The sequence below is a fragment of the Ambystoma mexicanum genome, chromosome 3q (genome assembly GCF_040938575.1).
Source record: "Ambystoma mexicanum isolate Mex_15411 chromosome 3q, UKY_AmexF1_1, whole genome shotgun sequence".
NCBI lineage: Eukaryota > Metazoa > Chordata > Amphibia > Caudata > Ambystomatidae > Ambystoma > Ambystoma mexicanum.
In genome coordinates, this window is record NC_090926.1 from 954,158,549 (window position 1) to 954,184,114 (window position 25,566).

Genomic DNA, 25,566 nt, shown 5'->3' on the forward strand with positions numbered 1-25,566 from the left:
ATGTGTGCCTGTCATGCGCATTCTCACACAGGTGTATAAAACCCTATTGCAGTGGTTTTATAGGGATTGGTGTAAATAATACTTTTGTAGTCCATGAATGGCTGGCTGCTCATAATTTATATTTGGCAAGTTGATAAATGTATCTATGGCAACACATTTTCTGTGTAATTATTTTTTGGACATTAGTGATGTGTCTGTGCCTACGTAGTGGTTTCACTCCATGTTTACCATGGTGGTGGTGGCATACTCCCACTTACGTGTCTTTCATTTGGCCACACTCTGTGCATGTTGGTTTATGTCTAATGTATGCACACAATTTTTCACTCCACAGGGTGTTTTTGTGTGCCTGGAGGATTGGCCCATGGTCAACCAGGGATGTGGCTGTATCATGTGCACTCTTCATGGCCAGGATTTTAGTTAATGTTGGACAGCGCCAGCTGAGTACGTGCAGCCTCTCCACGTGCCCTTTGGCCAGCCATGTGCAAGGGTCATGCCTGTGGGTGCGTGAGGTGGCCCACCTGTATGTCCATTGAGACACCATGCTGTGTGGCGACATTGTGCAGGATACATGCTGTCACTATGATCCTGCACACAACTGGTGGTGCATATAGGAACACATCACCAGAGTGGTCAAGGGAGTGGAAATGTGAATGAAGCACTCCAAATGTGCACTCCACTACGGCCCTAGTTGCTACATGGGCAGTATTGTAACTTAACTTAGGTGGTGTTGTTGGATTCCGTATGGGCATCATCATGAATGTGCTCAGCAGGTTGGCACTGTCCTTTGTAAATGTATACATGGTTGTCATTATAATGTGTTGCAAGTGTCTATTGGTAAGTGTGTAACATGCATGCATGTGCATGTCCGTTCAAATTCACCAATGCGCCATGCATTCCCGTGCTTGCCAGCTAGCATATGATGCCCTTGGCATTGCACACAATCTGAACATTGATTGAGTGCCAATGATTGCGGTTGTGGTATATGTGCTCAGTTGCTCGGGTGGGACGTAGTGCAACAGGAGTGCAATCTATTGCACCAAGCACTTGTTGGAAGCGTGCCATAGCATACAAGTCCTGCATGACTATTTGCCTTTCTGTCTGTGTTCTTGGCATGTAAATGTGGCGGCGCACAGAAGATCATGCAGTTATGCATGCAAGAATCTTCTCTAGGCAGCGTGATTGTAGCCTGGGAGATGCTGCCTACTATGGCAGTGTTACACTGGAAGGAGGTTGCCAGGAAATGTAAGTCAGTGAGCACTTTTTCTAGGGGTCTAAGGGACTGGGAGCACATGGTGGTTGATGTTAGCCCATCCTCCCACTCCCTGACTAGGTCTAGGATGATATGGGGGGAACCTGTACCGGCCATAGACCTGGTCATCCGTCATCCTGAAGAGGGTGGTACGTGGGTTGAAGATGCTGGCACTGGCAATAGTCTTTCTTCTGCGGTGTCCGTTCACGATTGCTCTGACAAATGCTAGATTCATCATAGCTGGATATGTTTTGTTTGGTGTATGTTGCATGCTTTATAGATGCACGTTGATATTTACACCTGTTATCATGTAGCGGGACTGTACAAGGATTTGTGTGAACTTTTTTGCGACCCGACGTTCAGAGTTAGAATCCATGCATGTGTGTTTATTTGAGCTGGTAAGGGTGTGTAACTGTGTGACTGTGGACTGTGCCTCAACACGCCAACATGTTCACATGTAATTCCTCCTTCTGCATGTTTTGCCCCCTATTTCGCACACTGCATAGGCCCGGCCCACACTCTGCTTGGAGTCTCTCTGCTCGCAGCGACGTGCCAGACCAGCACGAAATCCACGCATGTACAGGAAAAGTACCGCAAATTCGATACCATGAATCGATGACGGTGGATCTGTGCGCATTTGTATTCTCAAGTACCCTATTTTCTGTGCCGATAATTCCATGAATCGGGCCCTCAGTGTTTGTTTTCTTGCTCCAAGGTTAATATACTTCATTATACACTCATTGGTTGAAGAATCACCTACAGTGGTGCAAAACAACACACATGTACCAAACATTGATAGTTGCTAAAACTAAAATGGCCTAAGTATGGACCGGTTTTGTTCCTCCAAATGAAGGTTGCAAAAACTGGACGCAGCATCTAGAATGATAATATATGTATGCATCCAAATGAAGAACATGATGTGTTAATCAGGAGTAGTCAATCCAAACTGTGGAAACTGATATCGTGGCTTTGCCACCGGCAAGTAATCTTTTCATTGATAGATTTTCCTTCATCCCTGTATATCGCTGTGTTCTCCTCAGTTAACATGTGTGTCATTTCACATTCTCTTAGCTTTTTTAAGCCTATTGCCCGTTGGTTCTTTTCATGGAGGTTAGACAGGAGAGAATTGCCAAACAGGCACAGCTCTCAGGGAAGACTAATTTAATTTGCTTATTTAACACAACATACAGTTTTCTTTTTTATCTCAAATTTAAAATATTATTTGTCTTATCATGAATACAAATCTGCAAGTGTGTATCAACCAAAAACTTTTAGCGGGGGACATTATCACACTGTTTCTTTGGATAAATCTATTGAAATCTTTAAAATCGAGTAGTACACAGTGGGGTACAGTTATCCACCCAGCAAAACTTCCCTACGTCATCAAAATGCATTTTTCAGCAGTACCAGCAGAATGGCTGCACTGGCTCTGTTGAGCACCATTGCATTGCACCAAGACTGCGTTTTGCAGTCACCAAAATAATGGCTGTGCTGTCTTTGCCAAGCACATATGGGGCAAGATGGAACATGGAACACCCCGAGAAAGGTTGCCAGTGCTTTCCTTTTATGCACCAAAGAAAATAATTGAAAGGCAGCACTGCTATGCTGCCAGCTCAAACCTTTTTCACTGAGAAAGAAAATATTCTGACTTAAAATGACTGTACCCTGATGCTCTTTTTTCATCTTTTCAACAGTACACAGTTCTGATCCAGTGAGACTCAACTGGGTCCCTCCATATTCAGGTTGTGCTCCAGCAAAAAGGGAACATTTCTCACTGAATGACAGGCTGTGTCAGGCAAGATCTTTGAAATAACAAAGAACTTCACTCCAAGCTGTATGGAAAAATTATTGACTTTTTGCAACAAAATATCACAGCTAAACTCTTGACAAGAAGCCCTATCTCTCTGCGCTTATGTCAGTTTCAGTGGTCCCTTGCCTTGAACAGATTTCTGTGTATGATAAATTGACTAGGGCTACAAATAATGTTTAGAATCCAGATGTAAGAGAAAACCACATTGTGAAGTGACAGCAAAGGAAAACTAACTACGTGTAAAATGGTGCTTTTGACAAACAAGGAAATGTCTGTTTAAAAGTAAATTGTTGAATTAAGGCCCTGTCATTCCCTAGAAAGTTTAGGTGGGTTTGTTTTAAAACATATGTAGGATATTTAATTCCAACAGTTTTGCTTTCTGGTTCAGGAAAGAAAAAAATAATAATAGTACATTTGCTGGAGCCACAGAACAGTTTTTTTTTTCCTGGCTTGAAAGGACTTTGCTTCCTGGGAATAGGATCTGCCTCCTTTCAAGTGGACCAGCAACGGTGGTGGATCTCGCACCCTCGTCAGACTCTGTGGCAGTGTACCAGCCTGATACAATGGATTTCTAGGACACATTGGTGTGACCTTTTAGCAGCACCTCCCCTCAACTCAAACTGGGGATCTTCAAAGACAACTCCATTGCAGCATTGGACTCAGGCTGGCTAAAGCCTGACAATTGACTGGGGGTTGGGAAGTACGCCCTTATTTGGAAGACAATGCTGGACCATTTGGGGCAAAAGACTGTTCTGAACTAATAAACTTTAAGACTTTTATTTCGGCAACCGCAAAATACAGTAATACAACAGTTTAACAGTTAAAATGCAATTTTGGTGAATTAAAACAAGACATGGGAGCTTTCCCTAGCAAACGGCAGAAAAATGTAAATCATGGGAAAAGTATACATGGTATAACTTTGAAATTTAATACAAACATGCTTTGTGATAATAGATACAAATATCTAAAATTGTAGAACTTTAGGTGAAGCGGTTCCCACTAGAAATGGCAAAAGATTATAAGAATGGCGAAACTAAATCGTACATGTGGGAATTGAATTACATGTTAAGTGTAAAATCTGGAATCTGCCTATGTGATTTTCAAAAGTGCTATAACTGTAAAAATGTTCAATTAATGTCATAACTAATTTTGGCTAAAAGAACTGTGGGATGGCCATGGGCCTTGTAAGCACACCACATAAAATGGATGTCATGTCCCTGAAGCCCAACCAGCTGACAGGAAGGCAGTAACAGTAAACCCTTACCAACCAATTGTTAGGGGCATGTCAAGCCAAAGGTCTGCCCCCATTGTAAATCCTCTGATGTCATCCACCTTATAAAAGGTGGAAGCTCACAGAGACAAAGGACACTCTCTTCTGAATTTTCCAACTCCTGCATATCCAGATATTCCATATTCATCCTGCAAGATTACAGATTCCACTGCCAGGCCAGAGCATAGCTGACCCTATCCAGGCAGGACCATTGATCCAATAATACCCCACAAAAAATCCCAATAACTCAGGGAGAAAGGGGAAAGGTAGCTGAATCCTCATTGGGATTATCCAGTGCTGCCTGCTGGCCCTCCTACCCACTCTATCCAGCTGAAATGCTGCTGTGCCATGAACAGACCTTTGCCCAGCTGTTTTCTTCTAGGAGACCACGCCACTGTGACAAGTGACCCGATATTGCCTCGATGTCCAGAAACTTTGTCTGCTGTCCAAAATACCCCATTCACGTGCTTGTTGTGAGTGTTTCCCTTCCCCAACAACCACAAACTGCATCTTTGCTCTGTTACCTTTCATTAGGTCCAATCCCATAGAAATCCCATAGCTGCCTTAGCAGGAATCCTTAAAACTAATAGAACCCTCTGTGTAACCTCTTCATTGGTTTCCAAGTGTTAGTGCCATTCTTCCTCTCATTTCTGTCCTGGTGTAAGTCCTTAGTACTATTTTGATTAAATAAATTAATTCTCCCTAAAAGAGGCACACAGCGTGAAGGGGTTAAAACTGCAGCTTATCCTTTCTATTCCCTGGTGGTGTTTCTCTTTTCTAGCCACTAAAATCTAGTTTAAGTGAAACTTGTCCTTTCCTTTCCAAACCTGCTGTTATTTTTAAAACCGAATTTCCTTTCCCATTGAGAATCTCATCTTGTCATTAATTTAGAGTCACTCTTTCACTTTCATATTATACCTGTGATGTGCATCCGTCACTCAGCATAAAAAACGCATTCCGATTTTGTCTATTCAACCCGTTTTTCAAACTTTTTTGACATTTAATCCTGTGTAAATTAGCAAATGCAATCTCTACGTGTGTGATTTGGCTGAACTGTGTTTTTCACTTCAAAGTTGATTTTCTGAACTGTATGCCCATCGTTGGTACCTTGCCTAGTGTTCTTACATCCATGATACCCTTGTAACTCATATTTACGTCATTCATTGAACCGCACATGTAAATTAAATATTTAGTCATTCCGAGTGCTATTTTGTGCAATTGCAAGTTGCCTCCCATTTCGTGGGGGAAGGTTGGATTTCACTTCTGTTTGCTGCCTAGTATACCTGGCTCCTTGCTACCCAACCCAAATTCGGTTAGTAGGGCTTTGAGGGAATATTGTAGGGGGAAATCTTAACTAGGGTGCTACCTAGCCGAAAATAAATATTGCTCTCATTCATTTGTGCTTTATGTGTGTTACATTAGAAGGACAAACTAAGTGTATTTCATCAAATTACCTTGTAATCATCACCCCATTGGAGATTGCTGCCCAATATTACATTTGTGTGATATTGTTTGAATTTAAAATACATATTTATTAATTTATTTATTTAATTTTGTAAATATTGTATTGCTACCCACCGGCCTGGTTCATGGTCCATCGTGACCTGGGGCATTTGTAAAAAGGGGTGTGAGACGTGTTGGGTGCCATCTCAATCTGAATTCTTATGAAATAAAGTAAGAGTGTTTTAACTGTGCACTGCATCCTAGGCCAGTGGCAAAAGTCCTGGGCTGGTCTTTGATGCCTGATTAGAATCCTTAACAGATTGGGGGCTCATGCCAGGGATTGAGAAAGTGTTTCCACCCATGAAAACCTAACACAGAGGGCTGACCTTCAAGGTTGTGATACTTTGCAGGATTAGAACTCTGTGTTACACTGTAGAAGTGCCTTCCCAAAAAATAGACCCTAAGTATCAGACCTGAGTGCAAAGATAAATTAAAATCAACCCCGAACTAGACAAAAAGCAACAAAATACAAGTTACCATTACATAAAAAAATTAATAAAGAAACAACACTCTCCATAATGACCACAGTAGAGCTAAACGTGGCCAGGCAGCACCTACGGCATAAACTATTTATTAGAGGTGAATTGGCACAGCAAGATGAGGAGGTCTGGCTAGGAGAAATTATGCAACAGGTCACCGCCCTGGACATGCATGTGTGGCAAGAAGGTAGCCTGTTACATCTAGCTTTGAGGAAGTTCTACATGACTACAAATTTTAAAGAAGAGCAGATTAAAATGGTCCGAAATACAGCCTACATATATCTCCATATGGGGATTATGCAAAATAAATCTGAAGAAAACAGAACTCTTGTGCAAAACCAATCTGAACACTTAACTCAAATCCAGAATGAGCTGAAAATAGCAGAAGGAAAATTGTAAAAGAGATAAGATTCTGAGGTCCAAGTTGAGAACTACATCAAACAGCTAAAAGAGGACTTGTTCTACAACAGCAAAATAATTAAGACGAAGAGTCCAAATTAAATACATTAAGAGTGGAGTGTCAAGAAAAGGTTGACTGAAATTAAAACAACAAGTGAGATACATTAACGCCAGCACAGAGCGAATGGTCACTTTACAGAATAAGATAAAAGAAATTGGAAGAGTAAGGTAATAAATTAATTATGAAAGAACTCCGCTTTCAATCAGAATTTGATGAAGAGCGCCAGCAATTAGGTGCCATAACACAGCAAAGAGATGACCTGGCTGAACAAAGGGCCGCTCTGGATCAGGAGAAAGAGGTCCTTTCCCAGGAAATGTGCTACTTAAAAACCAATCTGTAGAGAAGGGAGTCAGGCCTCCAGGGACTGACTGGCATAAAAGAAGAATGGGAAAAATTAATGGGACATAGGAGACAAATGGAACTTGAGTTACAGCAGGTCATAAAGGCTCTAAATGTGCAGAAATAGGAGGTTCACCTCCTGCAACAGAAATTGTCTCAGTGTTTCCCATACCAAAGAGACAATGAGGCCATCTATGAGGAGAACAATGGACTCCACAAGCATGTGGCAGCTCAAGAGCGGGTCATAGAGGCCAGTCAAGTCCTGATAGCCAAGCAAAAGGCTCAGACCTTTGCCTGCTATCAAGAGGTAGGGGTTGAGAAGGAGAAACTAGGGAGGTTGGAGAAAGAGTATGGCAGGCTAAATCCAAATTTGATGGACCCTGAACAAGTAGAGAGGGACAGGGAAACCCCTGACCACAGTGTGATACCCTCTGTACTAAGGGCCTCAAACCCACTTATCAATTTGTATGCCCAAGGCACTGCTGACTAAATGTCCGCCGGTTCACAGTAACTGGGTGTCATGAAGCAGTGAGACTTGAATAGACCTAGCATGTTTCAACAGACAGGTCAGCAACCCTCAGAAATGGATGGACGGGCGTCCCTGTATAGATACAAAAATAATATGGCTGATGTCTCTGACCAGGAAGCCTCCGATGAGGAGAAAGCCAGGGAATTAGATCTGTAGAAGCACTACTTTCAAAGGGACCATTTGGTGCGTTTTGCAGAAAAACAGCACGAAATGAGGCCCCAAAAGAGCATTCCGAAGACCTCCACTGAATCAAGTCAGTAGGGGGATCCTCTGCCGACCCTAGTAGCAGGGAGGAGTCAGAAGACTATTCTTCTGTGAGCCACAGGCGAGAAGAAACTAGGCCCCACCATTCTGCGAGCCCCTCACAAGCTCATAGAATCAGGGAGTGCCTAGAAGATCATGAGGGGACCAAAAACAGTATCGGCTCAGAGTCTGAGGGCGAGTGGACTCAGGTGATGCGGCAAAAGAAGGCCAATAAACAGAGGAGAGTTCTGGTAAAAGACCCCATTAGGAAGATCAAGGCCATTAGGAATTCATAACACTGTATTACAAAAACACAAAATATTCTGTCTGGGAGCATCTGGAACTCTATGAACAAATGATGGACACTTTTCACATCAAAGATAGCCAGACTGCATAGATTATGCCAAATGGAAATTCTCCCTGGAGTACTCCAGCTTCTTTGCTGGACTAGAAGATAAAAACCATTCAAGGTGATCCACCTACAAGGCAGCCATCTTGGAGCATTTTTCCATCCCCCACACACTTTTTCCCTTTCCCCCTTCCCATGCACTTGCGCGATCTGAATGACATCTGGCCTAGTAAGATCATTGTCTGTCTTCCATCGGTTCCCCCTCCCTTGCCTTGTCATGCCTCGAAACACTTGTGTATAGGCGTGTTATAAATGCCATATCAATCATATCATATCTATGGAGTCCCTGAAAGAAATTATCAAAAACCTTCAGTCCCGTGGGATAATTTGTCAAGTCCACAGCACCTTTAATAATCCGGTGCTGGGGATTTTAAAACCAAATGGCCAATGGAGACTCTGCGCAGACCTTAGGGAGCTCAACAAACGTGTCCACATATCACGATAGCCTCTCCCCTTCATTGACCAAGGGCTGGCCCAGATCCAGGGCTCAAAGATATATATCGCTATTGACCTGACAAATGGATACTGGACTTTGCCCGTCAGTAGGGAGGAACAATACAAGCTGGCCTTTACCTTCGGGGGGCAACAGCACACGTGGACCCGGACTCCTTTTGGATACATAAACTCCAGCAAATAATTCAACATCTTCCTACATAAGGCCATGCCGACTTGGGTGAAAGGGGTAACCTGGCCTATGTGGATGATGCTTCATTAAAAGCTCAACTGTGGAGGAACACATAGCTGAATTCCGTATTTTCTGACCCAATTGAGGGTTGACGGAGCAAAACTATCCTTCCAGAAGGCACAGTGGTGCAGGACCTGTGTCAACTTCTTGGGTAATGAAATAACTCTTGAGGGTCTCTGTCCCCAGGAGAAGAAAGTGGAAGCACTATTAAAAGACACCACAACTCTGTGTGAGCTAATAAGCCTCCTTGGACAGATTAATTACAGTAGGAAGTTCATAGAGGATTACACAGAGGTCACAAGACCCCTGATCCATCTGTTGAAGGGGGGTCAAGTGGGTGTGGGGTCCAGAACAATCTGAGGCAGTAAAACAACTTGAAGTCTCTCACAAGCACCTTTTCTAGCATACCATGTCAAAAACAAGGTGTTCTTCTTGGAGACAGGGTTCTCGAATACATGCTTGATAGCAGTATTATATCAAAAGCATGTAAAGGTCAATAAAGTCATCTCCTATGCAGGCAAGACTTTATCCTCTTTGTAGGAAAAAATCAATGATTGTGAGAAGGCACTCCTGGTCACGGTGTGGGCATTGAAAAATTAGCGCTCGTTCATCCAGGGGGAACACATCATAGTGGAGACTCCACACCTGCCTTTGCAATATCTCCAAAGTGACAGAATCCGGCCAAGAAATGTGAGTAATTCCAGAATTACTTCCTGGATTGTGTCCATGCAAGGCTTTCCTGTGGAGGTCAGATATGGCCAAAACAAGAAGAGTCCCCTCGTGCAAGGTCTGTCTGACTTGCATGATTGTGCCAGGGAAAACTGTCTCGAGGACAAAAGTCTCAAAACCCAGGACAACATGGAGGCGTACCTGAATTCCCTGCACAAAGTCTATGAAGAAGACAAGGGTGAGGAAATACCCACAGTTTATTTGGACGGATGCTCCTACAGTGTTGACAACAACGGGGAAAAGAACTGGTGGCCGGCATTGGGAATGCCTGGGTGAATGATGCCCTGGAACCCTCCGCTGGGTACAAAATTGGTCCCCACAGTAGTCAGGTGGCGGAGTTGATGGCAGTTCATCAGGCCATCCTCACTGCCGTCCAACACCAACTCCACGAACTGGTCATAATCACTGATTCAGATTATGACAGGAACGGATTTGTATAGAACCTGGTAAATTGGAACACCAGAGGCATACTGAGTGCTAATAACAAACCACTCAAACATGACAAGCTAATATAAAATATTGATGATCTGGTCACCTCTATTGGGATGACCATCCACTGGAAGAAGATTAAGCTGATCAGCTGGTCACAACTGGAGCCATCCAAGGGGATCTCCTTGAGATCGAGTCCCTGTTGGGGGAAATCTCACAATGAACTCTCAAATGCCCAGTGGACTAAGGAGACCCCAGATGCTGATTTAATCATGGCGCAAAAAGGGAATCTGATTATTAGGAAATGTTATCAAAACGTTGAGGACCCTGAGAACTTTCCTCTGACGGATACTGATTACATTGGGAAAGAGGACCTCAGGGTGTTGATGAAGTGTCCCAAAATGTTCCGAATCCAAGACGGTTTGTTGGTGAGGAGATGCGACCAGCAGGTGGTACCTACCTCATTCCGGAGCCCGATGCTAAGTCACGTCCATGACACAGCCACAGCCGGTCATCGGGGGTTTCACACTACTCTAGAAATCTTGCTGGAGGTCACATACTGGCCACACATGGGGCAAGACATCAACCAATATTTGAAGGGGTGTCTTGCGTGTGCACAATTTCAGCCAAGATCACTCACACACCGTGCACCCCTCCAGAAGAAGGGGATGACACTGCCTTGGTCAGATTTACAGGTAGATTTCATCATGCCCGCATTTCGCTCCTCTAGGGGAACACATACATGTTAACAGTAATATCCTTGTTTACCAAATGGCCTCCCATTTTGTGGGGGAAGGTTGGATTTAACTTCTGTTTGCTGCCTAGTATACCTGTCTCCTTGCTACCTACCCAAAATTCGGTTAATAGGGTTTGAGGGAGTATTGCAGGGGGAAATCTTAACTGGAGTGCTATCTACCTGAAAAGTAATATTGCTCTCATGCATTTGTGCCTTGTGTATGTTTAAATAGAATTCACCTTTTACTTATCACCCAATTGGTGATTGCTGCCCAAAATTAAATTTGTGAAATTTTAATTGAATTTCAAATAAATAAATATTCTATTACCACCCACCGGCCTGTTTCATGGTCCATTGTGACCCGGGGTATTTGTAAAAGGGGGCGTGAGACGGGTTATGTGCCATCTCAATCTGAATTCTTAGGACATAACTTAAGAGTGTTTTAATTGTGCGCTGTATCCTAGGCCAGTGGCAAGGGTCCTGGGCTGGCGTGTGACACCTGATTAGAATCCTTAACAACACTGCAGATTATAATGTGTATGCTCAATTTAGCTAGGAAATATAGTATGTGTAGACTTTAACTGTTGATGGTGAAATGAATGCACAACATGCCCTCCCCTTCTATCACAGAGCCTTCTATTCCAATAATAGTTTCTTACACTATTTTACATACACATTCATGCACCCATATCATAATGACTCTCAAAACAAGGATGCATAATGATTTTTCACAACACTCCAAATATTTCACAAGTATATGTATTTGCTTATTGACTGTCTTGCTTGTTGCTTGGAAACACTTTTCTGTGCCAGTCTGGAATGACTTTTCAGCTGAACTGAAGAGTCGTCTTTACGAGACGCCTCAACCAGCAGAGGCATAGTAGCAATTTGATATTTGGATACTGATCACTGAAAAGCCGTCGGAGGAGCCCTAGTCTGGCCCTCTGACACCTCAAAACCACTGAATAGCCAAGAGCCTCTTGCCCTGATTGTTACTGATTCGGACTACAACTTGGGGCAGATGCAAGGGTTGAAGTTGTCCACCAACCCCTAGTCGTTTCCCACTGACAAGGCAATTCCCCTAATGATAACCAGGACATATCTCTAATGCTGGAGACATTTTCCTGCAAATTCACCAAACTGAATGCTGCTTCCTTGTCTTATATGAGCCAGGGCAAATATGATTTAGCCAAACTCATAATCAAGCAGATTTTGTAGTGATCGTTTGTAATTTTCAAAGTTTGGAAGAGGACATTTGATTGTTGTGTTCCAATCCATGTTGCATTTCGCCATGAACATAGAAGAATAACTTCTCCTGCTAAGACAGAGCAGGAGATAATAATTTGTCTATGTTTATCCCTGCAATCATTTTGTTGAGTGAGCCCCACTTCCTGCTGCCAGCACAAATTATACAAATTTAGTGTGGTTTGTTAATAATGGGAATTGCAACTATTAGACAATGGGCCTGATCACGACCTCAGCGGTAACCCTTAAATCTGGCGGTAGCGCTATTACCGCCAGATTTAAGGGTCTGCCGAATCAGGGCTCTTGGCTGGGGGGAGATCCGCCGAACATTCGCGCTATTACCGCCGGAGGGAAATCCGCCGGCGGTAAGAGCGCAAATTTTCCCCATTGAGCCCAATGGGGAATGGGGCATTCCCGAATGGGCTCAATGGGGAATGGGGACTTCCAAGTCCGCCCAACTCGTGATCCCACGCTATTAGCGCCGGGGGCTATGGCGGTCGCGCTAATAGCCCCCGCGCTAATAGCGTTAGCTTTACCGCCGAGGTCGTGATCAGGCCCAATGACTGTGAATAGGACTCATATCACACTACAAACGGTTCTTAGGAGAAACAATATTACAAGCTCATATCACAAACCAATGTCTTGGGTAAATGCATATGGGAAAAACAATGTGTTGATATCTAACCCTGTTGGAATAACACCCTGTCCCCAAACATGGGTGCCTGTCCCTAAGCAGCGTGTGGAGACACTCTGGGGGGACTACTAACTTATGACCTGTGCACGATTAACAATACACCTAAAAGAGGCGCTAACATATACTATTTCACTTTCCTTCCCTCTCACCTTCTCTCTTCCTTTTCAAGCCTGACATCAATGACATCACCGAATGTTTAGAAATATGTGCTGAAATGTAACTGTTTTGATATTGTAACAGTTTGAATGTGATCGACATATAAGTTAAGCAGGAAAGAACACTTTGTACAAGTAATGAGAAGATATTGTATTGAATGATAATGTATAGTGACACCATTCATAGTAAGAAATGCTGTTTGATTACAGACCTACTATTTTGACATATATCAAACCCATACTATGGGTAACACATTTGTATATTAAAAACGCATTATGCCTTGAGAAAGGCCATTGAAGGGCGAAACAATAGCACATGCCTCCTATTGGGAGAATGTCGGCACCATGTACACACCTAAAACGAGATACCAATAAAACACCTAGCAGAGATCTAGTTATTACTTTTTTCCATGATTAGATTAGAAGCCCGGGTGCATGACACAGACCTAACAAACTCCTTATCCAATATTACAACCGGACTGGCTAGTATCAGTCATTTGTATTTTTCTTTTTTTTATTTATTTTATTTTTATTTATTTTTATTTATTCATCATTAAGTTTCTGCGGCCAGGCATTTCAGCACCATAGAAACAACCACTAATTAACTCCGAGAAGGTGCATTACATTATACTCACTACTCCTAATCGCCAAATTATACATGCGGCAGTGAGGAGATGTTAAAAAAAATGATGTGCTGCGCTGACACCCCTGCGCTGACACCCCACAGTTTTTTTCTTTTCTTTTTTTTTATCATTTGCAATTCTGCCAGGCGCTGGATAATTCAGGAATTAAAGGCTCCCATGGTAATATTACAGGGTACACACATTTTGAGAGACAGACATCCAAATATTCGTGGATGCCATCGGAGGTGACTACCCGAGCCCTAGTCTTATGCAGCAGCCTCCGCACAACAATCTGGCAGCCTGAGCTCAAATGCATTGCTGCACAAATCAGACAGTGGCCGTTGAGGGGCTCTTCATGGATGGCAGGAGCGTGGCACTCACCTTTGTCAACAAACGAAGGAAACAATAGCATATTGGGCCTCATTACGACCCAGGCGTTAACCATGGCGCTATTAGCGCCATGGTTGACGCCGGTACCTTACTGATTCCGCCACGGTGAATGGCGGAATTACCGCCCCATTCCAAGGTTGGCGGGGCGCTAATTCCCCATTCACCATTGGCCCTTCCCCATTCCCATTTTTGCCCCATAGGGCTCAATGGAAATGAGGAAGGCAGTAATTACGGTACCGCAAATTGCGGTACCATAATTACCTCCTAGGTCCCTTTTTGGGTCCCGTCCTTAACGGCTGGTAAAACCAGCCCTTAAGGGAGGACCCGCAAAGGTACCTCGGAATTGGGCGGTAAGGGATTACCGGCACCAGTGCCCTTAGCGGTACCGGTAATCCCTTACCGCACGGGTCGTTGTCTTTGGCGATGTCAGAGTTGTACTCATATTGTTGACCGACCCGAATAGGGTGATGATGGTGCATGCCCTATGTAGCAAGGGGATTTATTTGGCCGAACAGCGTGAAAACGTCAGTGAGAAACTACAGGCAATGTTGAGTTGCATAGGCAGTTATTTAATATACTAGGTTTACTATAATTGTTTTTTTTTGTATAACGTTTTTCTTTTTTTTTTTAAACTGCAAGTTTGGTTTCTAAGCGCGGATCGGGATTCCCACCTCTGTTGCTCTGTGTGGTCTTGCTTTCAAGATCAGCACATTGGGTTATCAGTTGACTATTACTAGTGAGACCTTGTACAGAGTTTTTTTTTTTTTTTCCTACACCTGAAGGTCACATTTCCAGGACGAGATGGACATATGGAAGACCGAAGTGTGCATGCATCCAGTCCCTAGTCCTTTGATGAGAGGCACCGGTATTGTCAGAAGGAAAGGCTGGACTGTGGATCTCAAAAAAGAATCTACACATGTCTGGTCAAGGAGGCTGCAATGATCAGTGGAAGATTAACCTGATGACTAGAAAACAGAAGATGGCAACACAGGGACCGCAGGCAGACACAGTAGAAGGACAATGGTACAGGCGAGGCTGTACAGTGTGTACTTCCCTGTGTGCCATGGGTAGATGGCAAATCACAAGACTTGATGGACTGGAAGAATTGCCCTGTTGTCAATTTCTACATAAGAGGTTCCTTTTCATATTGCCATCTCCTTTCTATTAGTTGATAGATAGCGGGCATCTCTTAATGGCTCTGATAAATAATGGAGCCTGAAAAACACAACATCCAACAGCCCTGTGCATGAGATCGTGCTTTTTTGGTGGAGGCGCCTGATGGTAGCACAACCTGTTCCTTTTTTTAGAAGGTTTGCTTTCGGAACAGACGTCGCAAGCAGAAATGACCCCGAGGTGCCCAGCACTTTCGGTGACGTGGCCCAAAGAGAACACTAATCGTGCTTGTGGGATGGTGACACCTGAAGAAAAATCACCTTAAGTCGTGAGCAAGACCGCTTGGCTGCAGTGGGCAGAGGCCCAAGATTCCGGCCATGGTGCAATGTGCTTACACAGCCAGTTCAAACCGAACAACGTGTCCCAGCGCTAATTCGCCATGTTGACAAAATATGAAAAATGTCTGTCATTTTAATAAGAAAACAATAACAGGACTATGAGACCAAGTGGGGCTTACCATTGGCTGCCTGTCAGGAGCAGCCTGGAACGCCATGCTAGAATAAGTCACCATTTTCATCTCACCTTTGCTTTCGCCAGCTGATTTTGTTTTTCATCCTGAATACTGGGGGTTGGCCAATCGCTCTCAACTAGGGTCAGATACGGCCACTGCCACCGATACATTTTTCCATCTGTGCATTAGAACTTGACAACCTGGTCTATTGAAGATGCAGAGATGTTATTTGCTTGATCTATGTCTGAATTTGAACACACACGTGCAAAGAATCCTTAGTTCATTAGATCCGGGAGGATAGCGCGTTTGTCTATGAAGCAACATAACACAGAGAAACACAGGTTCGAATCCCAGTCCTGGCTTAGAGACTGGTCTCCGGTATTAAGTGTCTCATAAAAGATGAATGAATTCATTCATTTCAAACAAAAGCAACATAGATATATCTGCATTCGAGGAGGACTAGAACATCTTTCAGAGAACGCAAGTACTTAAAAAGATCCCAAGTTGCAATTCTGCCTTTTTAAAAATATCTTTCTAAAGGAATAAAGATAGAGAGGCTAAACTATCACTGCACATGGGCAACTGTTGTGGAATGCCTGGCCCCTTACTCGGTGCCTTTACCTATATTCCTGACTTTTAGAGGACACCTGAAAAGTGTGCTGTTCACAGAGGGCATGAATGCATAGTGATCTATTTCTTAGCCCCGTACCCCATCACACACACAGCAATCCATGCCGTGCCCATCCTGCCATGGTCTAAAACTAAATAAACAAATCAGACGAGCAATTGAAATCTGCTCCAAGGAAGGAGACTCGTGCCACAGTGCCTACTAAACGTTGCCGTGTTGCCGCATGGCCTATGGAAATCAGACATCCACAGATACACAGCAGCAGTCTTTGAGAACATAATATCTGAAGACCCAAATGCGTCAGTTACTTTGACAATGTTCTAATAATTTTTTGAGGGATGTGCTTAAAAGCACAACGTATTCCTTTATGCTTCTTTCCATTAATTAAAGCACCCCTGAAGCAATTGATGAGCGTCAAAGATAATGTCAAAGACACTGTTGATGCTTGCACAATCATTGTGATATCTGAGTAACAATGATAGGTATTTCATTATCAGATAATAAACATTTTTAAGCGCTCCATTTAAAAATGTAAAGTAAAGAATGCGGAAAAATGTGAAATGGATTCTAAAAATGAACCTAAGTAAATTGGAATCTGCAAAATGCGTTTCCTCACATTCCTTCTTCATAATTGGAATTTAGCTTCTGGCTTTACTTTAAAAAATAAACTTTCCACTCTGGAGATCTCAAGAATTCATGAGCTCTGATTAGCAGGTAGGGTGCGATTACCACCGCACCGCTGGAAGTTGTTTATGGATGAACATTGGGATCAGAATGTCAAATGCAGGTTACAGCTTTAAACTGTGGCAGGGCCGACTCTTTATCTATTCTTTCACCCATCTGTAAATACACTATCATTATGAAGAGTATTAGAATCAAGTGCTATTTACTAAACGGAAGAACTGTCCAGAAAGCACTATGTAAAATACTTGGGTTAATATAATAATGGACCCAACTATGATTGCAGTACTTTCATTAATATTTTTAATATCGACCTATATGCGATGCACCCTTTGCCATGACATGCAAACCTCCATCTCAGTGAGCACACTCTGGGGAATGTATTTGTGTTTCCCATTTTACAATTTTCCAAAAGCAAAACTAATGTCACATCTCCATTCTCTCCACTGTGTGGCGTCAGAAAACAACCACACTGCAAATGTCCAAGGTGTAGGCCTTTAATTGATCATATCTAGTAAGATAGCTCAGAGGGTTGAGAGCTCACTGTTGCAATCTGTGTGTGATCTGCAGGTCGTAAGTTCAATTGTCAGCAAGTCCGAGTCAGCCTATCATCATTCTGAGGGCAATCAATGAATAGCAACTTTTGTTGGGTAATAATTGTATATACAATATACAGCGCTTTGGCAAAATCACTATATGAATAACTTATCATTATGTATGTTGGAACAGGCGTCAATGAATTTGTTTATCATCCACAATAGTACAAATGCATAGATAGATAATATGGGGCAAATATGTATGTACACTTTGAGCAGCAATTAGCCTATTAGCCTCACAGCTTAGTAGCCATGGAGATCTGCAACTACCTGTGCAATTACTAATAACACCTCGAGCTGAACCCCTTGAACTATCAAGGTCATGTTTTGTTTGCCTCTATATAAAGAGTCACATATTTGAATTACTACATAAATAAAACAATATACATTTGTAGAATCGTTCATAGCAAAGGGGATCTGCTACCACCTGTGCAATTACTTATAAGACCTGGAAGGGAAATTCTTTTACAATCCCTGCCACTTATTTTCAGTTTCTTCTGTACAAAGTCGTGCATTTTAATTACTACAAAAATATAGTAGCACCGGAAGGGTTACCGTCAGACCCATAATGTGGTCCATAGTCTTTCACACAAGATTCTACAGTAGAGGAAAAATATGCCCCAGTGATCCGTGCAAGGTCTCTATCGTTTCATCTCCAGATCTTGCCCATATGATGGGCAGGAGCATAATCCACCTGAGATAAACTAAAATAGTATTATCTCATAAAATGGCTACACCATGAAGTAAGTAATGAATCTTCCCTGACCATTTTGGTAATGTATCCCCATGAGATGACCCTCAACTGATAGACTTGCACTACTAAACCTGGGAAAATATGTACCCACAGAATAGAATAATTAAATATGGGGACTATCAGTGCTGTGGGGGATGAACAAGATACTTTAGGAAGAGGTGGAAGCCATACATGCCAACCCTCCTATTTTTTCCTTCATTAAAATAAATCACTGTGTGTAGTTTTCCTTGTTGCTTTTTCTTTTCGTCTAATGGGGTGGGTCTCCTTCATGCTCTACCATTGAAAGGACCTTATGGACTGTGTGTCTTTGGATGTTGCCTCATGAAGGTGATCATTTTGGGTATTAGGTATTAGTATCTCCGCTGTGAAGTACACCCGTTTGGGTAGTGGAAAGGGTGGGTGGGGCGTGAGTGCATTGGAAATGCGAAGTTATGAAATATTCTGTAATCATGATCATGATTCACAGAGATGTAGCTTAGATTCTTTGTAGGGAGACAGTCCTGGTTACCTCGCCGTTTCTAGATTTGAGAATCATGTGTATAAATTGATTCCCACGCTAAAAGTGGTGTTTTACAGTGATATTTCTATTACACTATAGATACATCGTCTTGGGGTGGTCAGCCAACACATGTTTCAACCTCGAGGTGTCTTTATCAAGGCAAGATATAGGTTGTAGGATGGGGGGATTTTGCCCCCGGTTGGACCCCCTTGGGGTCGGAATGTTATTGTTGTGTCCCAGTGTTGGGTCCTGAATTGTCTAAAGCTGTTGTTACAGTCTTGGCGTATCTGCTCTACATTCCAAGGGTGTCCGACCTGGGGTAACATCCCCCATCCTACAACCTATATTTTGCCTTGATAAATAACCCTCAAGGTCGAAACACATGTCGGCTGACAACCACAAGACTATGTGTCTACACTTTAATAAACATTTAACTGTAAAACACTGCATTTAGCGTGGGAATGAATTTATACACAGGATTCTCAAATTTAGAAACTGCGAGGTAACCAGGACTGTCTCTCTAAACCTTTCTTAGGGTGTGGGTTCACCTCTACCAACCTGTGACCTTGCACAGAAAAATCAGGACTATAAACCTAACAAACAAAGCTCAGCACAGGAGTATTCAAATCTAGAACCTGACTTCTGTCTATCCTAGATTCTTCATAGCCTGAAATCTTTAAAAAATATTCTAAATGACCTTTCCTTTCGTCGTCAGCTCTTCAGTAGTCAGCATCTCATCTGATTCTATAATGAAGGGAAGATCTTCGAAAGTCATTAAAGCACTTTTGAAGACTTAGTTAATTCCAGGGACAGGTTTCTCAAACACCACGTGAGGTGCTTGCTTTTTAGTAACCCCCATAAAAGGATAAACGGTAATTGTTTGCCACTTGCATTGCAGTGCAGTTCTCTTAGCCAAGTGGTTTTAGTGAGTGCCATGCCTTTCATGTGTAGAAGATACAACAAACTGGCCAGGAAGCTTATACAAGCATAGGGACAGTTATCATCAGAGCTGTTCTCCTGGTTTGCTTGCACGCTGCGGAAGTGTTTTATAAACCACTAGAAAGGTTTAAGAGGGGGAAACCATCTGACTGGAGCTGTCAAATCCATATCAAGAAAATGACAGAGTCCGACTTGCACTTTTTCACTGTGCCATCTATGGGAGTGATCTGTTTGCTTGTTGCAAAGAAGGACTACAATTTAGTTTGAATGATCAATTTATCAAAGAAGATCAGGATAGCACTTTATATTGTTGATTGCACATAATGAGCTCACTCATAATAATGAAACAGTTAGAGAAGAAATAAGGTAACAGATAAGAAGCCAAAAAAGATTGATATGTAACCTAATGTTTAATGCTCATTTGTCATGTTAAGTAGTTGGTGATAGAGGAAGGGAAGCCTAGTGACAGCCTTGCTGGTTAGTGTTTGCATTAAATTGAAAAGATTATCAAGCAAGTGAGTCCAAATTACTGGGGAGTCCAGATGTATCTTTTGGACAACTTCATAACGTGTTTTTCTTTGAATATTCACTCCGGTTGAAATGCATGAAAAGAATATTTGCTTCGAATTATTAAGAAAAATAAAGACATTACAAGAATCTGCCCATCCTCTGTGAACGCGTCTTCACATTCATCTCCTGGCCTGTTGTGCTAAATCACCGGATAGTAGGGTTGATAGTAGGGTTGCATAAGCATAAATGGGTGAACATTGAGCACAGCCAATCTGTTGCTTTTGTCTCACTACATTCAGATTGTCAGACGATTTCTAGGCACATGCGAAATTCATTATTTTTGTTGAATCCGCCATCTTCTGGAGGATCCCATACATGTAAGTATCAACCTGTGGTGGGCACTACCCTCAGGAGTCTCTATTGGGCTATTGTTGGCTGTCGTGTTGATCAGAATTTCAGGACCTGGCAACTGCATTAAACTTGACAAGGTCAGAGTGGGAACCTGTCAGCTCGGTCCAGTGTATTTCTGTCCAGTATGAATAGGAATTGCACAGCATGTGCATACATGTAACAGCATAAATTATGAATTTGCAGAGGCTTTTTTAAAGGTACTAAAAGAAACTAAACTGAAGCAGTGAGAGGAGACTGATACCAGAAGGACATCTTTGTTTTGTAGATATTGTCACAGAAATGTTGCGTAATCGCAAATCTCTCAGGGATAACGGGTAAGGCAGCTTCCATTTGGACTTCCATCCATTGGGACTTCCATCACGCAAAATCTGGGTGAGTGCGGGAAAAATGATTTAATATACTAGCAAATGTTTTTTGCATAGTGTAAATATATCAGGAATGTTAGTTTGTGTGTCAGTAGGCATGAATTGTAATTTGGGATGTGTTTAAAAATGAAGTGGATATCCCACCTGCACAAAAATCGTGCAGTTATAACGGACACGTCAATGGGCCTTTGCCCTTGCAGAAATGGGACAAATACAACAAAATGTTTCATGCATTGCATGCATACTTCAGGAATGTTAGTTTGTGTGTCACTTGAATTGTAATGTGGAAAATGTTTTACAACTTTATTTTGGAAATGCATGTTGCCTTGGAAATATTTTGTAAATGCAAACCTAGCCATGGAAATGGTGAACGTATGTCAATAATATGTTTTGAAGTACAGGTAAATGTTTTGCACATATTCTAAATAATTCATTTATGCTAGTTTTTGTGTCAATGGACAGGAAATGTAATTTGTTATGTGTTTTACTACTTGGAAATCTGTGTTGCCATGGAAATCTATGGTAAAAACACATTTTGTGGTGATAATGGGTTAGGAGAAGTCAATGGGGATTTGGTCCCGGGGAAAACGAACAAATACACTAAAAAATGCTTTAAAACATGCACAGATGTTTGTTACATTGCGTAAAAATGTCTGATATATTGGTTTGTATCACTCGGCATGAATTGCAATTTCATATGTTTTTGACAACTTTGTCTTGGAAATAGGTTTTACGACGAAAATCCCGCATAAACGTAAATCTTGTGGCAATAACTGCTGCGTGGGAAGCCAAAGGGATGGTGTGTATTTGTAGCAGGACTCTAATCCTCTGAAAAAGGGATGATTATGGCAAATACAAATCCTTTAAACTACGCTAAAATATATTTTACGTAGCATAAATATGTCGGGAATATGACTTTGTCTGTCACTGGGCATGCATTTTAATTTGGGATGTCTTTGACAACTTTGCTGTAGAAATGTGTATTGCTGTGGGAATCTCGTGTGAATGGGAAATCTTGGATTAAAACAGCCAAGGAGCTAGTCAATGGGATGTCATGTACATTTGGTGTGCCTACATTCCTGCAACAGGAACAGGTGGAATTCTGCAAAAGAAAAATACTTTTAAAATATGGGAACATGTTTGTTATGTAGTGAAAATATGTTACTAATGTTGGTTTGTGTTTCTCTAGCTATCCATTATAATTTGGATGTGTATTACAACTTAGATTTGCAATGCATATTACTGTGGGATGTTCACGTAAAATGGTAATTTCATGACAATAGTGATTAAAGCGACAACTCATGCAACTGAGGTCTTGGTTCTCATGGGGATCAGGAGAATAGGATTGTTTTATATTTTTAACATAGTTTATGTCAAATACGTCACATAGAACCTTACTGTTGAATAAATGAAAGGTTGTTTTTGTACAGATTACATAATTGGGTGATGGAATGACATTTTTTTGGAATACCCTTCTTGATTGGAGGCCAGAGGAAATATTGCATAGGTTGATAAGGAAGTGGGTGGGTTTTAAATGGGAATGTGGACGTGTGTGTAGAAAATACTCATTGTTGTTTTGATTGTGTTGTGCTTTTGTGCTTAATTGTAAAGTTAGAAGTATGCGCATTATGTGTGATGCCCATTCTGGCTCTTATTCCATTGTTTCTTTACATGACGAGTGTGAGTTTTCTGTAGAGTGTGATGAGACCTCCTCTATAGATAATGGCATTAATAGTGGTGTGGAGAACAAAGGTATAGTGTTTGAAAGACATTGGCTATGTTTCAAGTTTTACTGTAGATGGAGTATATGGGCAAAGAGCTACTTGCTCAGCATGTGGGCAGCTATTTTTGAATAGGAGTACAGTATTTTCCTTTTTTGGTTAGTGGAAATGAGTCTGTTATTTGAACACAGGCAACATGTCAAGTTGTATTTGCATTATCCTAAGATCGCCTACACATTGGTGAAGGAAATTGTCAGATTTGAGAACATTTCACATTTTCAATTGTGAAAACAAAACATATTAAACCAAATAAAACGTTTACTCCAAGAGTTTTTACATGGTTTAGATTCTCACAAAATGGCCATTGGCATGAGCTAGATTTTAGGACTTTTGGGATGTATTGTGTTTGATTTTTAACACAGTTGCATTGTTGAAAACATTTTGTCAGGGAAGTGTGCCTTTTATCATGAGTTAAATTAACTCCACCTTGGCTATAAAGGTTAGACATGTAAAACTGGATGTTGTTATTTGATATCCATGCATGTTAATGCTCTGTGATGAAAGCAGATTCTACATTGTTACAATTTCTCCATTATTTCTTGATTTTACAATTATACTTGGTCCTTTTTTATCCTAAATAAGCATGACGCTGAAGCACTTGGCCCCCCGGCAAACTCAATGCTCCCTGGAATCGTAGAACAGGAATCAATTATATCTGTAGACAACAATGGGTCACTCCTCAAACTATGTAGAGTAGCTAGGAGGAGTTCCATGGTACCAGGGGACCTGGAGCCGGACAATCTGATGTTCTCTAACCTTTCTCGCACGCCAGACCTGGAAAATGTAATGACTTCATCAGAATCAGCTCCAGGCAAGTCTGACAGTGAAGGGGACATGACGGTGGGAGAATCTGGGGAAAACGAATCCATAAAGGATGGGAGTAGTCCACCTCACAATAAGAGGGGATTTGACATCTTCGAGACAAAAATGGATGCCCTTTTCTGGTATGTGCTAGGATGGCAGGAACGAAAATCCCTAAGAGAGGAATTGGCTGAAGTAGCATTCATACTAAAACACTCTAAAGCCCCAACATTGGAGGAGTTGATTAAGCAAAACATAAATCATACAATAAGTGCCACTTTGTCGCCTAGGAAGAATTAGCCCACTCAAGAAAGGGCAAATGTGGTGGCGGAATCAGAGAGCGGGGCGCTTGAAGCTATCTGTGCCTACCTTCCTTGTTAAATACCCCTGAGTCTCCGCCCATGAAGCTCAGATGTATAAATAAGGTAAGCAAGCCCAATGAGGGATCGAATTTGCCCCCAAAGGAAACAAAGATAGAAACCACACTCAAGCAGAAACACTTATCAAAGGGAAAGGGGCAATCAGAGCCACAAACACTTTGCCAGATGGCAAGATTAGACACGTTCTATTAAAGGGCCCGATGGATGGCTGGGTTTCTAAATCCTTGAACCAGCCACTTAATAACAAAATCTGTGGACTGGCTGGACCGGTAGGGGTGGATCAAAGGCCACAGGTTACCAGCATGCAACCGCAGGTGGAACAGCCATTGATTTGACAAAAGAAACCTGGGAGAAAGCCCCAAGGCTGGGTCCGAATGCAGGTGATCCTCCGGCTGCATTGAATATCAAAAAGATGAGCTTGGTACCAACTGCAGCTCTGGAAATCCAGAAGGTGCTGGTTCCACTAACTTGGGCAGGATGGATTGAGCAGCTAAGACTACGACCTAGGATTAAGGAGACACAAATGAATGATCCAAAATGGTGCGCATACCTGATCCATATCAAAACTGGGGATAAAAGTGTGTCAACAAATAAACCATTTTTAAATAGATCCTGGCACCTGGAATTATTGCATATGATACCGGATCTAGCCTTAATCACCACCAATGATCTTTTAAAATGGGAACTGCCTAAATTTGATAGCTATGATAATTGGGTGGTGGTGACATGCGTGTCCCCCATTGTGGTGGAAAGGATTTGCAAATATGTGCAGGCATTGAGTCAGCTTGGCTTTGAGACTCAGGTATTTATCCCATCCCTGCACAAAACCCTTGAGCCTGAGGGATGGGTCTTAAGGGAACAATATACCAGCCATTGGAGCCTGGATGTTAATCCAAACCCCAGGAGACAAACGGGAAGGTGGGAGAATGTCTCTTCACAAATGCATTGACAGGAGAAGGGGCTAAGGGTTCTCAATTCTGTCCTAGAACTCGAGAGGGCATGGTTCTTTCCTACAGAATGTTGAATCAATGAAGACACTGAGAGCCATGTCACGTTTTTGCTTACAAGAGACGTGGCTTTGTGACTCATTTGCAATGGATGGGCACTCCCTAGTTTTTTGTCTGCCAAACTCTCCTGTGAAGGGAAGACCTAAAGGTGGTCTAGTCATGGGGGCTAGATATTACTCTTAACATGGTGGAATTTATCCCTGGGCCTCCCCACCCAAACTTCTTGGCAGCATCCATGATGAACCCTGGAGACAGAGTTCCATACCTATCCTGTTGGCTACATTGTATGACCCCACTGGAGGAGTTATGTCATTGGAAATTATGGATACCATGATGGAAACCTTGAGAGCTTTGGTGGACTAATTCCCAGGAAAGGGGCAGGGGGGGGGGTTGTAACTAGGCATTTCAATGTTGATTGTGTTCAAGCCCAACAGGGAAGGAAGGGAATGAATACGGGACCCAGATCAAGGGGTATGGCGAGGGCGGGGGAATGGATATGAGTAATGGCATAGTTTGACCTCACCCCCATACATATGGGCAATGGGTTAGAGATGCTTATTTGGTCAAATGGTAGTCACAACACCCAAATAGTTTCCATCTTCATGAATAATCA